This window comes from Pan paniscus, chromosome 19 (assembly GCF_029289425.2).
Source record: "Pan paniscus chromosome 19, NHGRI_mPanPan1-v2.0_pri, whole genome shotgun sequence".
NCBI classification, from domain to species: Eukaryota; Metazoa; Chordata; class Mammalia; order Primates; family Hominidae; genus Pan; species Pan paniscus.
In genome coordinates this window covers 16,414,407-16,429,093 of record NC_073268.2, presented here as the reverse complement: position 1 = coordinate 16,429,093, position 14,687 = coordinate 16,414,407, and the positions used below count along the sequence as shown (strand labels likewise).

The window sequence follows — 14,687 nt, the reverse complement described above, 5'->3', positions numbered from 1 at the left end:
AGATCAATTAGACTTCATCAAAATTAAAAATTTGAGTGTCAAGGCCCTATCAAAGTTAAAAGATAAATCACGGAATGGGAGAAAATTTTTGCAAATCATAGATCTGGAAAGGATCTTGTATCCAGAAGATAGAAGAGCTGTTTTTCTGTTGTTGTTGAGACAGAGTCTTGCTCTGTCATCCAGCCTAAAGTGCAGTGGCATCATCATAGCTCACTGCAGCTTCCACCTCGTGGGCTCAAGCAATCCTGTCACCTCAGTCTCCCGAGTAGCTGGGACTGTAGGTGTGTACCACCATGCCTGGATAACTAAAAAAAATTTTTTTTTATAGACGAGATCTCACTATGTTGCCCAGGATGGTCTTGAACTCCTGGCCTCAAGCGATACTCCCACCTCTGCCATCCAAAGTGTTGGGATTAGAGTGAGCCACCTCATCCAGCCTATAAGAACTCTTATAATTTAATAATAAAAAGACAAATAACCCAATTTAAATTTGGGCAAATGACTGGAATAAGCATTTCTCCAAAGAAGATATACAAATGCCAAGAAGCACATGAAAAGATAGTCAGCATCAGCCAGGCATGGTGGCTCATGCCTGTAATCCTAGCACTTTGGGAGGCCAAGGCAGGTGGATCACCTGAGGTCAAGAGTTTGAGACCAGCCTGGCCAACATGGTGGCACCTCGCCTCTACTAAAAATACAAAAATTAGCCAGGTGTGGTGGCAGATGTCTGTAATCCCAGCTACTCAGGAGGCTGAGGCAAGAGAACTGCTTGAACCTGGATGGTGGAGGTTGCAATGAGCCAAGATCACACCACTACACTCCAGCCTGGGCAACAAGAGCAAAACTCCATATCAAAAAAAAAAGAAAAAAAAAAAAAAGATACTCAGTATCATTAACCATTAGGGAAATGCAAATCAAAACTTTCAAACCCACTAGCATGGCTATAGTTTAAAACACAATAACTAGTATTAGCAAGGATGTAGACAAATTGGAACCCTCATAAATCACTAGTGGGAATATAACTAGGTGCAGCCTCTGTGGAAAATGGTTTGGGAGGTCTTCAAAAAGTTCAATATAGAGTTACCATAAGACCTAGAAATTCCATTGCTAGCTATGTACCCAAAATAATTGAGAACATTATATATACTTGTACATGAGACCAGGAGCAGTGACTCACACCTATAAACCCAGTACTTGGGGAGGCCAAGGCAGGAGGATCCCTTGAGCCCAGGAATTTGAGACCAGCCTGAGCAACATAATGAGATCCTATCTCTACAAAATATAAAAAATCAGCTGGATGTGGTGGTGTATGCCTATAATCCCAGCTATTGGGGAGGCTGAGGTGGGAGGATCGCTTGAGCAGAGGAGTTGGAGGCTGCAGTGAGCTGTGATCATACCATTGCACTCCAGCCTGGGTAACACAGCAAGACTCTGTCTCAAAAAAAAAAAAAAAAAAGGTGTAGCTGGATGCAGTAGCTCACGCCTGTAATCCCAGCACTTTGGGAGGCCAAGGCGGGCAGATCACGTGAGGTCAGGAGTTTGAGACCAGCCTGGCCAACATGGTGAAACCCTATCTCTACTAAAAATACAAAAATTAGCCGGAAGTGGTGGCGCACACCTGTAATCCCAGCTACTCGGGAAGCCGGGATGGGAGAATCGCTTGAACCCAGGAGGTGGAGGTTGCAGTGAGCTGAAATTGTACCACTGCACTCCAGCCTGGCCAACAAAATGAGATTCTGTCTCAAAAAAAAAAAAAAAAAAAAGATACATATACATATACATGAATGCTCATAGCAGCATTATTTATAATGACCAAAAGGTGGAAATGTATCAGTCCATTCTCACACTGCTGTAAAGAATTGCCTGAGACTGGGTAATTTATAAAGGAAAGGGTTTTCATTGACTCACAGTTCCGCATTGCTGGGGAGACCTCCGGAAACTTACAATCATGGCAGGAGGCAAAGGAGAAACAGGCACCTTCTTCACAGGGTGGCAGGACGGGAGTGAGTGCAAGCAGGGGAAATGCCAGATGCTTATAAAACCATCAGATCTCCTGAGACTCACTCATTATCATGAGAACAGCATGGGGGAAACCACCCCCATGATCCAATTACCTCTACCTGGTCCCACCCTTGACATGTGGGATTAATACAATTCAAGGTGAGGTTTGGGTGGGGACACAGAGCCAAACCATATCAGGGAACAACCCAGGTGTTTATCAGTCAACGAGTGGATAAACAAAATGTGGTCTGTCCATGCAGTGGAATATTATTCTACCATAAAAAGGAATGAAGTACTGATACAAGCTACAGCATGGATGAACCTTGTAAACACTATGCTAAGTGAAAGAAGCCAGTCACAAAAGGCCATATATTATATGATTCCATTTATATTAAATGTTCAGATAGGCACATTCATTGAGATCTGTGGTTGTCAGGGGCTAGAAGTAGGGAGTAATGAGAAATGACTGCACACAGGCACAGGTTCCGGAATTGGATAGTAGTGATTGTTGAATGGCCTTGTGAATCTGCTAAAAAACACTGAGTCATACATTTGTAAATGGTGAATTTTATAGTATATGAATTATAGCTCAATAAAAAAAGAGAGAGAAAAAAGATGATATTTTCTTCATAGATAGCTCCATGGTTCTCAAACATTTTGGTCTCAAAACCCCTTTAGACTCTTAACAATTACTGAGGGCCCCAAAAAGCTCTTGTTTATGTATTTTGTTTTTGTGTGCTTATGTTCAATATCCATTGACATTTACCATGTTAGAAAGTAAAACAGAAATTTTAAAAATACGTATTATTTCATTTAAAATAGCATTAATAAACCATATGCTGTACATGTTATCATAAATAATAGTTGAAAAATAATTGTATTTTCCAAAACAAAAGAATTAGTGAGAAGAGTGACATTGTTTTGCATTTTTGCTGTCAAATGTCTGGCTGAGTAGAAGATAGCTGCATTCTCTTACCTGCTTCTACTTACATTCAATGTGTTGAGATATGTTGTTTTGGTTGAAATATATGAAAAAAGTCTGTCTTCACACAGATACGTGGTTGAAAAAAGGAAGACTATCTTAATAGCCTTTTCAAATAATTGTGGATGTTTTTCTTAGATTACATACCAAAACTGGACAAGTATAGTTTCTTAAAGGTTAATTGCAATGTGGAACCCGAAACCATAAAGTTTTCAATTGGTCTATCCTGATCATGTACTTTTTTTTTTTTTTTCAGACAGAGTCTTACTTTGTCGCCCAGGCTGGAGTTCAGTGGCACAATCAGGGCTTACTGCAGCCTCAACCTTCCAGGCTCAAGTGATCCTCCCTGCTCAGCCCCTGGTGGGACTACAGGGATGCGCCACAATGCCCAGCTAATTTTTTTTTAGTAGAGATGGGTTTTTGCCTGCCTGCCTGCCTGCCTGCCTGCCTTCCTTCCTTCCTTCCTTCCTTCCTTCCTTCCTTCCTTCCTTCCTTCCTTCCTTCCTTTCCTTCCTTCCTTCTTCAGGGTCTTCCTCTGTTACCCAAACTGGAGTGCAGTGGTATTATCTCAGCTTACTGCAACCTCCACCTCCCGGGTTCAAGCAATTCTCATGCCTCAGCCTCCCAAGTAGCTGGGATCACAGGTATGTGTCATGATACCTGGCTTATTTTTGTGTTTTTTCTAAAGATGGGGTTTCGCAATGTTGACCAGGCTGATCTTGAACTCCTGGCCTCAGGTGATCCACCCACTTCGGCCTCCCAAACTGTTGGGATTACAGACGTGAGCCACCAAGCCTGACCTCAAGTTCCCTCTTTCTAATCTGGAATTGAGAATAGCACTAGCATCCAGGCCCACCTCAAAGGGTCAGACTGAAGTTCAGATGGCCCAAGGATGCATTAGAAAGTTCTTTATGCAATGTAAATGAGAGTTGCCTACTCTTGTCAGGCTCAAGTACCTTCACGCTACAGGCAACTGGCTACAGGCTTCTCACCCTGAGCGGTGGTCAGCTCAGCCAACTCACCCTCTCCACCCTCCTCCCTCCCTCCTTTTTCACAGGAAACTTAAGAGTCAGATCTCTTCCACTGCAAATGGAGATTCTTGATTTGGAGAGAATAAGATAAAGGACCTGACATCAATCCTTACTCTTGAAAGCATGTTGTTACTTTCTAAATATTATTGAAATTAAAAAAAAAAAATCTTCCCCCCAAATCAGTATATTTGAATTGCTAACAAGCCTCTCCGCCTTGTTTTTATCTCAAAGAATAAAATGCTGAGCCCTGCGTGGGATGCTAGATGCTAGAGAACTCCCCCATCTCTTTCTCTCTCTCTCTCTCTCTCTCTCAGTTCTGAACAAGGAGGGAAGGGGTAAAGAGTCCTTAGTGAGCTCCTTCTGCAGGGACAACCCCTCTGGACCCATCTGGATGGGAGCAGCCAGGAGAGGCAAGAAGCAGCTGTATTTGGTGGCACTGCCACAGCGTCTCCTCAGCCCCAGCAAGTGGCCTTTGGTCTAGAGTTGGTCCATCTGCCCCGCACAAGGCTCGAATCCAGCCCTAGAGACGCTCCCCGCCTGCTCCGGGTGGCCGGCACCCTAGACGGGGCAGGAAGGGCAGGCGCCGAGCCTCAAGTCTCAAACACGGTGGGGGGCTGCGCGGCAAGGAGAAACCCAGGAGATGCTCGGGGTCGGGGCCCAGGGCAGGGAAAACCCTCAGCTCTGGTCAAAAGCCAAGTGAGCGAAGGAGGCGATGCAACGTCACCCTGGTGGCCAAGGCAGGCACCCAGGTCTCGAGGTTCCAGGAGAGGGACGCGCTGTGACCACCAGCCCCCTAGGCTCCTGTCTGCTCGATGAGCGTCCACTCGCCAGTTCCAGCCGCGAGCGCCCCCAGCACTCCCGGAGCTGGGCCGGGCGCCGCCTTCCCTCGGGCGGCCGGCAGGGGTCAGTGTTTGGCCGCAGGTGAACAGACAGCGGCTGGGGCTGAATCTGGTTCTTCTAGCTGGGTCTTGCCTCTGCCAATCTGTCTGGACTTGTCCCCTGGCCGTTAATTGGGTTCTAGCCTATCGAGACTCCTCATATTCTCCCCACCCCCGACCACTACCTCCATACTGTCCTTCCTAAGTCACCAGGCCTCCACCCTTCCAGAAGCATAGATCCCTGGATACATGGATAATTACTTCCTGGCCTTATACCAGACAGTGATGCGAGACTGGAAAGAGGACATGGCACGGAGTCAGAAGATTTGAGTTCAAGTGACTGCTCTGCCAATTACCAGCTGTGTGATCTTGGGCAAGTCACTTTACCTCTCTGTGTTAAGTTTCTCATCTTCAAAAATGAGCTAATGGCAATAGGAATGGCTATGATGCCACGTGCCAAGGACTTATATGCCATATACTGTGTGTGTTATCATCTCGAGGGTTTAATAGGAGGAGACTATGGCCCAGAGAGATGAACAAGCAGCAGGAAGTAGCAGAGCCAGCCTCTGAACCCAGGTCTATCTATTTCTACCATGTTAACCTGCTTTGCAGGGCTGTAGTGAGAATTTAAATGTGGAATTTATATTATTCTCTTCTGGCAGTTTGGCCTGGATCCTGGTGGGTGAGCTTTCCCTCCTACTAACAGGGGAAGCAGGGAAAGGCATTTTCAATTATTAGAAACATCCTTAGTTAGTGGGGTATGAAATGAAAATAGCCCACTAGAATACAAGCTTCAGAAGGGAAGAGGTCTCACCTGTCTTGAGTCTGTTGCTCACATAATTCCTGATATATAGTAGATGCACAAGCAATATGAAGAAATGTAAACATGTGTACACCTCCTACCTTCATTATAAGATGGATTCTAACACAGAGTCATTTTTCATACCAACCATGCAATTACCAGGCAAGTGATGCTAATTACTAGTTCTCATGACCATTATTGAGTTTAATTCAAGAGTTTTATTGGATCCCCTGAAGCTCCTACAACCCTCTAAATCATGGGGATTCAATAACAGTCTTTTTATCAGTATGTTCACAAGATAAATTGAGTAAACCAGCTTAATGACTCATCTTCATGACTTATGACGTTAAGAATAAGATGGGGGGAAATGACAAATGTGATAAAAACTGATGGCTCTGAGAAAATGTCATGGGCATGTGGTTCTGAATGCTCTCCCATGTGGCTCTAGGGGCCTCAGCAACCTGCAGTCCCGTGTCCACCCTCACTCCGCTTCAATAATCAATTTGTTGTTATCCAAAGCATTTTTGAGGACCTTGTTACTCTTCTTCTCTGTGTTAATCAGGCACACAGGCCTAAAATATCAAATCCTAGGCAGATGCATGAACCCACAGGACAGCAACATCGGGAGGGCAGAGTAGAGGCAGGCTTCAGTTCAAAGTAGGCATAGGCTTGGAGAGGGAAACTGGGAAATGAAAACAAGTTGTCTATAAAGACTCTCTCCCTAGAAGTCCATTTAAAGAAAATAGAAGCTCAGTACAATCAAAATCCATGGGCAGTGGTGCCATGCAAAGAGCAAAGACCTGAATCTGAGTCTTGGATCAGTGAGCTTCTTAGCTTTGCCTCCAAGCTCCAGTTTCCTCCACTCTAACTGGGGCCGTATTCTCTCCTCTCTCCTGGTTTCCTCCAGTTTCTCTGAACATTCTTTTCATTTTGGTTGTGAGTTCTTCTGCTGCTCTCTCCTGCACCCTTGGTAGGTTCTATGCTGACTTTTATTTTTCTCCTCTTATATGCTCTTGTTGCAAAGTCTCATCCTTTTGTGAATCCAACTGCTGTCCACGTGGGGTGATTCCCAGGTTTATGTCACCAGTCCTGCCTTCTCTACTACTCTTTAAATTTGAAAACAAGGGCCGGGTGCAGTGGCTTATGCCTGTGATCTTGGCACTTTGGGAGGCCAAGGCAGGAGGATCACTTGAGGCCAGGAGTTTGAGACCAGCCTGGGCAATATGACAAAACCTCATCCCTACAAAAAATACAAAATTAGCTGGGCATGGTGGCAAGCACCTGTAGTCCCAGCTACTTGGGAGGCTTAGGCAGGAGAATCGCTTGAACCCAGGAGGCAGAGGTTGCAGTGAGCTGAGATCGCATCACTGCACTCCAGCCTGAATGACAGAGTGAGACTGTCTCAAAAAACAAACAAACAAAACCCAACTTTGGGTCACGCATCCATCCTTGACCAATTAGCTGTAGCTAGGGAAGTGGAGTCCTACGGACACAGCAAACCACCACGAGAATCATGGAGATGAATAGGGGCAGGATAATTTACCAGAGGAAGCCTAGAGTGGAGTGCTGGACAGACCACCATGTGGAGTTGCCAGCTGAGGACATTGCTACTTGGATACCCCCACAGGTATTTCACCATCTTCCCCTGAACTCATAATCTTCCCCTGAAAACCTGAATCTCCTCTTCTCCTAACCCCCATGAAGGGGCTGTCATCTACCAAGTCACCCCACCTAGAGATCTGAGAATCATTCTGGAATCCTCCCTCTCTATCACGAACCCCAATACTTCTAGCTAATCACCATGTCTCCCTAATTCTACTTTCTAAATATTTCTCTTGTCCATGCTACTTCTGTTTTCTGAGCTCAGGCCCTCCTCATAGATCTGGAACATTGCAATTGCAATAACTTCTTTCTTTCTTTCTTTTTCTTTTCTTTCTTTCTTTTTTTTTTTTTTTTTTTTGACAGAGTCTTGCTATGTTGCCCAGGCTGGAGTGCCCAGCTAATTTTTGTATTTTTATTAGAGACAGGGTTTCGCCATGTTGGCCAGGCTGGTCTCGAACTCCTGACCTCAAACAATCTGCCTGCCTCGGCCTCCCAAAGTGCTGGAATTACAGGCGTGAGCCACTGCTCCTGGCCTGCAATAGTTTCTTAGCTGGTCTCTCTGCTTCTAGTCCTGCTCCCCTAATCTACTGTCCTCACTGCTGGCAGCCATCTGCCTTTGTTTTCCTAAATGAAATAGATTATTTTCTGATTATATTAAAAATACATGTTCAGCCAGATATGGTGGCTCATGCTTATAATGCCAGCACTTTGGGAGGCTGAGGCAGGAAGACTGCTTGAGGCCAGCCTGAGCAACATAGTGAGATCTCATCTCTACAAGAAATTTAAAAATTAGCCAGGCATGGTGTCACACACCTGTTGTCCAAGCTACTGGGAAGACTGAGGTGGGAGGATAGCTTGAGTCATGGGAGGTCAAGGCTGCTGTGAGCTGAGATCCTGCCACAGCACTCCAGCCTGTGTGTCAGGGTGAGACCTGTCTCAAAAGAAACAACAACAAAAGACATGATCATTTTAAAAATTAATAAGGAAAAAAATAAAAAGAATGTAAACTTTGCCTAAAATTTTACCACCGTGAGAGAACCATGTTATTTTGGTGATCATTCTTCTTTGCATTTTTTATTCCTATTTTTAAAAATTACATATCATACACGCGGTGAGTGGGTTTTTTCCACTCTCCAGCTTCATTGCAGGACATGCCTTGCCTTGCACCTTATGGCTGTAAATATGGAGTTGCCTATAATCTCTTTGAGTACACCATGTTGTTTCTCACCTCTCTGCCTGTGGTTATGCCTGATACACCCTGTATTAATTTCCTAGGGTTGAAGTAACAAAGTGCAGGACTTAAAAATAGCAGAAATTTATCCTCTTACAGTTCTGGAAGCTAGAAGTCTGAAATCAAGGGGTTGGCAGGACCATGACCTTTCCAGAACTTCCAGGGGGAGGATCCTTCCTTGCCTCTTTCAGTTCCTGGTAGGCCCAGGCATTCCTTGACTTGTATAGCAAAACTCCAAACTCATGTGGTCATCTTCATGTGGCCATCGTCTCTGAGTCTGTGTGTCTCTCTGTCTTCACATGGCATTATCCCTGTGTGTCTGTCTCTGTGTCTAAATTTTCTTCATCTTAAAAGGACGCCCAGCCAGGCATGATGACTCACATCTGTAATCCCAGCACTTTGGGAGGCTGAGGCAAGAGGATTGAGGCCAAGAGTTCAAGACCAGCCTGGGAAGCATAGTAAGTCCCTGTTCTCCACAAAAATACAAAAATTAGTCCCAACTACTTGGGAGACAGGCAGAAGGATCACTTGAGCCCTGGAGATAGAGGCTGCAGTGAGCTATGATTGTACCACTGCACTCCAGCCTGGGTGGCAGAGCAAGACTCTGTCTCAAAATAAAAAGAAAAAACAAAAAAGGACACCAGTTGTATTGGATTCTAGCCCACCCTACTCCAGTATGCTAAGGTTCCCTGCAGCCTCAACATCCTGGGCTCAAGCAATATTCTCACCTCAACTTCCCAAGTAGCTGAGACCACAGATGCATGTCACCATGCCCTGCTAATTTTGTTTATTTTTTGTGGAGACGGGGTCTCACAATGTTGCTGAAGCTGGTCTCGAACTCCTGGACTCAAGCGATCTTCCTGTCTCAGCCTCCCAAAGTGCTGGGATTACAGGCATAAGCCATCGCATTTTCAATGACCCTATTTCTAAATAAGGTCACATTCTGAGGTACTGGGATTTAGGACTTCAACATGTCTTTTGCTGGAGGGGGACAAAATGTAACCCATAATATACCCTTTTCCATTTTCTCACCTGACCAGCCTCTCTTGAACCTTCACAGTCCAGCCGAGCTGCCATCTCTTCAAGGAAGTTTTCCCTGAAGCCCTCAGGTAGGCCCGTTTTTCCATGGCGGCCACATCAGCATGCAGCACATTTAATTGGAAGTCTCCACATATGAGTTGGTTTTCCTTACTTAAAATATGCTTATCATCCCTTGGAGGTAAGGACTGTATCTTTTCCATCTTTAATATGCCCAGCACTTGTCTCTTATATTAATTAGTTCAAGACTAAGTGGGCTGGAGGCTCAAAACTACAGTGGCTTGCCAGGCATGGTGGCTCACACCTGTAATCCCAGCACTTTGGGAGGCCAAGGCAGAAGGGTCACTTGAGCCCAGGAGTTCAAAATCAGCCTAGGCAATAGACTGAGACCATATCTTTACAAAAAAAATTACAGTGACTTAAGGAAGAATAGAAGTTCATTTCCCTCCCTCATAGCAGTCCTGAGTTGAATAGTGCAGTTTGGTAAGGATCTTGCCCCACATGGCCATCTGAAGACTCTAGTTCCTTCCAGATTGTTGCTTTGCAAATGTAAGGACTCTGTCCTCATCTGACTGACAGAAGCTGGATAGCAGGCACATCTGTCTTCCAGGTTGGAGAAAGAGGGAAGAGACTGTGGGAAAATACGTGCCTGGTGCCTAAAAGTTCAGACCCAAAGCAGCCCTCATGACTTCTGCTCATATTCTCTTGCTGAGAGCTTAACCACATGGCTACACTTAGTTGAAAGAAAGGCTAGAAATGTGTCATCAATTGAACAGCAATGACTATATTACAACTCTATTATAGTTCCATAACTCCTTATCTCCAAGTTCTGAAATCTCAAAAGCTGTGAAAATTGGAAAGTTGTGTGTGTGTGTGTGTGTGTGTTGTTGTTGTTGTTGTTGTTGTTGAGACAGGGTCTTTCTCTGTCACCCAGGCTGGAGTGCAGTGGCATGATCACGGCTCACTGCAGCCTCAACCTCCCAAGCTCAAGGGATTCTCCCACCTCGGACTCCCAAGCAGCTAGGGCTACAGGTGTGTGCCATTGTGCCCAGCTAATTTTCTTACTTTTATAGAGACCGGGGTCTTGCTATATGGTCCAGGCTGGACTTGAACTCCCAGGCTCAAGCGATTGTCCTGCTTTGGCCTCCCAAAATGTTAGAATTACAGGCATGAGGCCGGCCAAAAGTTTTTTCTTAAGTTTGGCACAGACTCAAGTGGTGGCAAAATCTGACTTGAAATGACATGAGGAATTTATAGAGACATCTATAGACTATTTATAGTCTTTATTTCATTCACTTAGAATGAATATTAATGTATTTTGTTGCAAAAGTGCCAACATATTTGCTCAAGCTCTCCCCAGACCCCACTGGGGGAATGAATAATATGCAGTGTGTGCAGCATATCTCTCTGAAAACTGAACACTTCTAAATTTCAGGGCTCATCTTAGACCCACGCAAGAGGACCCCACATTTTGGAGGGCCTTACTTTGCCCTTCTTCTAGATAGCCCTTGCTGATTAGGTAGGCCTGTGAGGCAAAATGAAGGGCCTCTCACCACCTGAGCACCCCCCCCCCCAACTCTAGATCATGTCCCAGGTACCTGGGCCACTGGAGTTTGCTGCCCAAGTGGTCCAAAGTCTGTGCAGATCTCTTTAATTGGTCGACCCTCTGGATGGGTGGGGGGTGGGGGTTACCGCTGTCATATGCACTCTTAAGCCCAAACATAACCAAAGAGCAGCTGTTTGCAGCAGGTATGGATAGAGGCTGGTTGTGCAAACTAAAATGTCCACACATGTGCCCGTGAGACCACTCAAGGTAAGGATAGAATTGAGTGTGCAAAGAGAAAGGGGATAGATATAGTTATCCAAAATTGTAAATTTGACCCTGGCTATATCTATCAACATAGGACAGAACACAGCTCTAATTTATTTATTTGTTTGTTTGTTTAGTTTCAAAGAGATGGGGGTCTCACTATGGTGCCCAGGCTGTTCTTGAACTCCTGGGCTCAAGTGATCATCCCGTCTCAGCCCCTCAAAGTGCTCAGATTATAGGCATGAGCCACCATGCGCAACTCAGAAGACAGTTCTTATTTAGTAGCTTGTTAACTTGATTTACATATCGTAAATATATTAGGCATGGATATGTGGGCCTCCAGGCCTGCATGTTCGAGTGAGTCTGTACATCGGCCCCAGATATTTTGTTTTATTTTATTTTATTTTATTTTTGAGATGGAGTCTCTCTCTGTCGCCCAGGCAGGAGTGCAATGGCGCGATCTCGGCTCACTGCAACCTCTGCCTCCTGGGTTCAAGCAATTCTCCTGCCTCAGCCTCCTGGGTAGCTGGAATTACAGGTGCTCGTCAACACGCCCGGCTAATTTTTGTATTTTTAGTAGAGATGGGGTTTCACCATGTTGGTCAGGCTGGTCTCGAACTCCTGACCTCAGGTGATCCACCTGCCTTGGCCTCCCAAAGTGCTGGGATTACAGGCATGAGCCACCACACCTGGCTGAGCCCCAGAGATTTTAGAGAGGGATTGTGTACTCGTGCTATGGGAGAACAGGAGAATGGACTCTATAGCTTGGTTCCTGGCACTTAGTAGGTACTTGATAAAGGACTGTTGAACTGAAATAGGAACAACAACTAGCTCACAGGATTCCTGGGACGATCACAGATAGCGTATGTGAAAGCCTGACTTGAATTATGAAGGGGTCCCCGAATGTGGAGGAGGAGGAAGAGGATGGACGGAGTGGAGAAGTTCAGGGAGACCCAAGAGTAGATGCAGAGTAGATGATTGAACAACAGAATATGCCAAATGGTATTTGACAAATGATTGAGGAATGTTAGCAGTTGCATTAGTTACGAATCTTGTTGAAACACCAGAAACCAACTCAAGATAGCTTAAACAAGTTGGGGGCAGAGGGGAGGGTGAAGAGAGGTGGGTTAAAGGGTACAAACATACAGTTAGATAGAAGGCATAAATTCACTGTTTGATAGCAGAGTAAGGTGACTACCGTTAATAAAAATGTATTGTATTGGGGGGATGGACACCCTAAAAACCCTGACTTCTTTGTTATGTATTATATATATGTAATAAAATTTCACATGTACCCCATGGATCGTATGAAAAACAAGATAGCTTAGCCAGGCGTCGTGGCTCACGCCTGTAATCCCAGCACTGTGGGAGGCTGAGGCGGGCAGATGGCTTGAACCCAGGAGTTCAAGAACAGCCTGGGCAACATGGAGAAACCCCGTCTCTACAAATACAAAAAAATTAGCTGGGCCTGAGAGCGTGCACATGTAGTTTCAGCTTGGTAGGCTGAGGTGGGAGGATCACTTGAGCACAGGAAGTCAAGACTGCAGGGAGCTATGATTGCACCACTGCACTCCAGCCTGGGTGACAGAGTGAGACCCTGTCTCAAAAATATATATATATACAGTCCCAACCTGTAGTCCCACCTCCTGGCGGAGGCTGAGCCCAGGAGTTCAAGGCTGCAGTGAGCCATATGTGTGTGTGTGTGTGTGTGTGTGTGTGTACGTAATAATACATATATATGTGTGTATTCACACATACATATGTACATATATGTGTGTATATATATTTATATATATACACATTTTTATACATATACACATTTATATATATACATTTATATTTAGATATATTATATAAATATTATAGATATATATACACACACGGCTCACTGTAGCCTTGAAATTCATATCTATATGAATTTATATATATACACATTTATATATACACATTTATATATTATATGTTATATATAAATACACATTTTTATATATATACACATTTATATATATACACACACGGCTCACTGCAGCCTTGAAATTCATATATATATGAATTTTTATATATACGCATTTATACATATGCACATTTATATATTATATATACACATTTATATATACATATTTATATATATATACATATACATATTTATATATATACACACACACACACACACACACACACAGCTCACTGCAGCCTTGAACTCCTGGGCTCAGCCTCCCCCAGGAGCTGGGACTACAGGCTGGGACTGTATATATATATATTTTTGAGACAGGGTCTCACACATACATATATACACATATGTATATATACACACACACATATATACATACATATATATAGCTAGAACAAAAAAGGGGAATTGATGAAAAGAAGATAGAACGCATTCAATCCAGATCTCCTCTCATGGAACAAGTTGTCATCGACTTCTCATCTCTGCTTCTTTTTTCTTCAGGTCTGATGCATTTTTCTGTCTCTGCAGACCAGCTCCTCCCGCCTCCAAATCTCAATGGAAGAATGCGACATTCTGGATTCAGCTACCCAAAGAGGGGTTTTTTCCCCCTCTTTGTCTCTATTATACATTTTATAGGAAGGAATTCTGTCCCAGTTAATTCAAACTGGGACCAGAGGAACAGGGTCCCGCTGCTCAAAATGGCTGTCACCCGTGGGTAAGGGGAGCAGTCAGAGAGTCATTGTGACTGGGGTGGCAGTCCCACTCCAATCCGCCTTATGGCTTCCTAGCCTGCAACATACATCCTCCCAGACACACAAAACGTGCCTCTGCCTGAGTCTTCCTGGCAGGGAGTTTGGTACCCCCCAACATTGGGAGGGGAGCTTACAACACAGGACTATCTCTTCCTAGATAATCTCCTCACAAAGCTCCACTCAGGACCACTTATATTCTTGAGGTAAGGGAGGAGGTTCAAATGTCATGTAACAGTTTTTTGTTTGTTTGTTTTGAGGGAGGGTCTCGCTTTGTCACCCAACCTAGAGTGCAGTGGCGCGATCATGACTCACTGCAGCCTCAAATTCCTGAGTTCAGCCTCCCCAGTAGCTAGGACTACAGGTGCTTGCCACCACGCCCAGCTGATTTTTTTTTTGGAGAGACAAAGTCTCTCGATGTTGACTAGGCTGGTTTTGAACTCCTGGACTCAAGCAATCCTCCTGCCTTGGCCTCCCAAAGTGTTGGGATTACAGGTATAAGCCACTGTACCCGGCCCATATAACAGATTCTTAAGGTTATTTCTTTTGAAAGTTTGCATATAGTGACTTCACACATCACATTGTTTTACAACTAAGGTATATTAATGCTTA

General features: G+C 44.5%; 1 long non-coding RNA gene across 2 annotated transcripts in view; it reads left to right on the top strand.

The window, feature by feature from the left end:
• Positions 1-14,687, top strand: part of LOC134729442 (uncharacterized) — a 68,242-nt gene that overhangs the window by 34,527 nt on the left and 19,028 nt on the right. The window contains exons 4-5 of one of the 2 annotated variants that reach the window (XR_010110531.1): positions 9,588-9,746; positions 14,236-14,281. This is a non-coding gene — a long non-coding RNA (uncharacterized LOC134729442). The remainder of the gene's footprint in view (positions 1-9,587; positions 9,747-14,235; positions 14,282-14,687) is intronic. The other variant, XR_010110530.1, reaches the window with a different exon arrangement.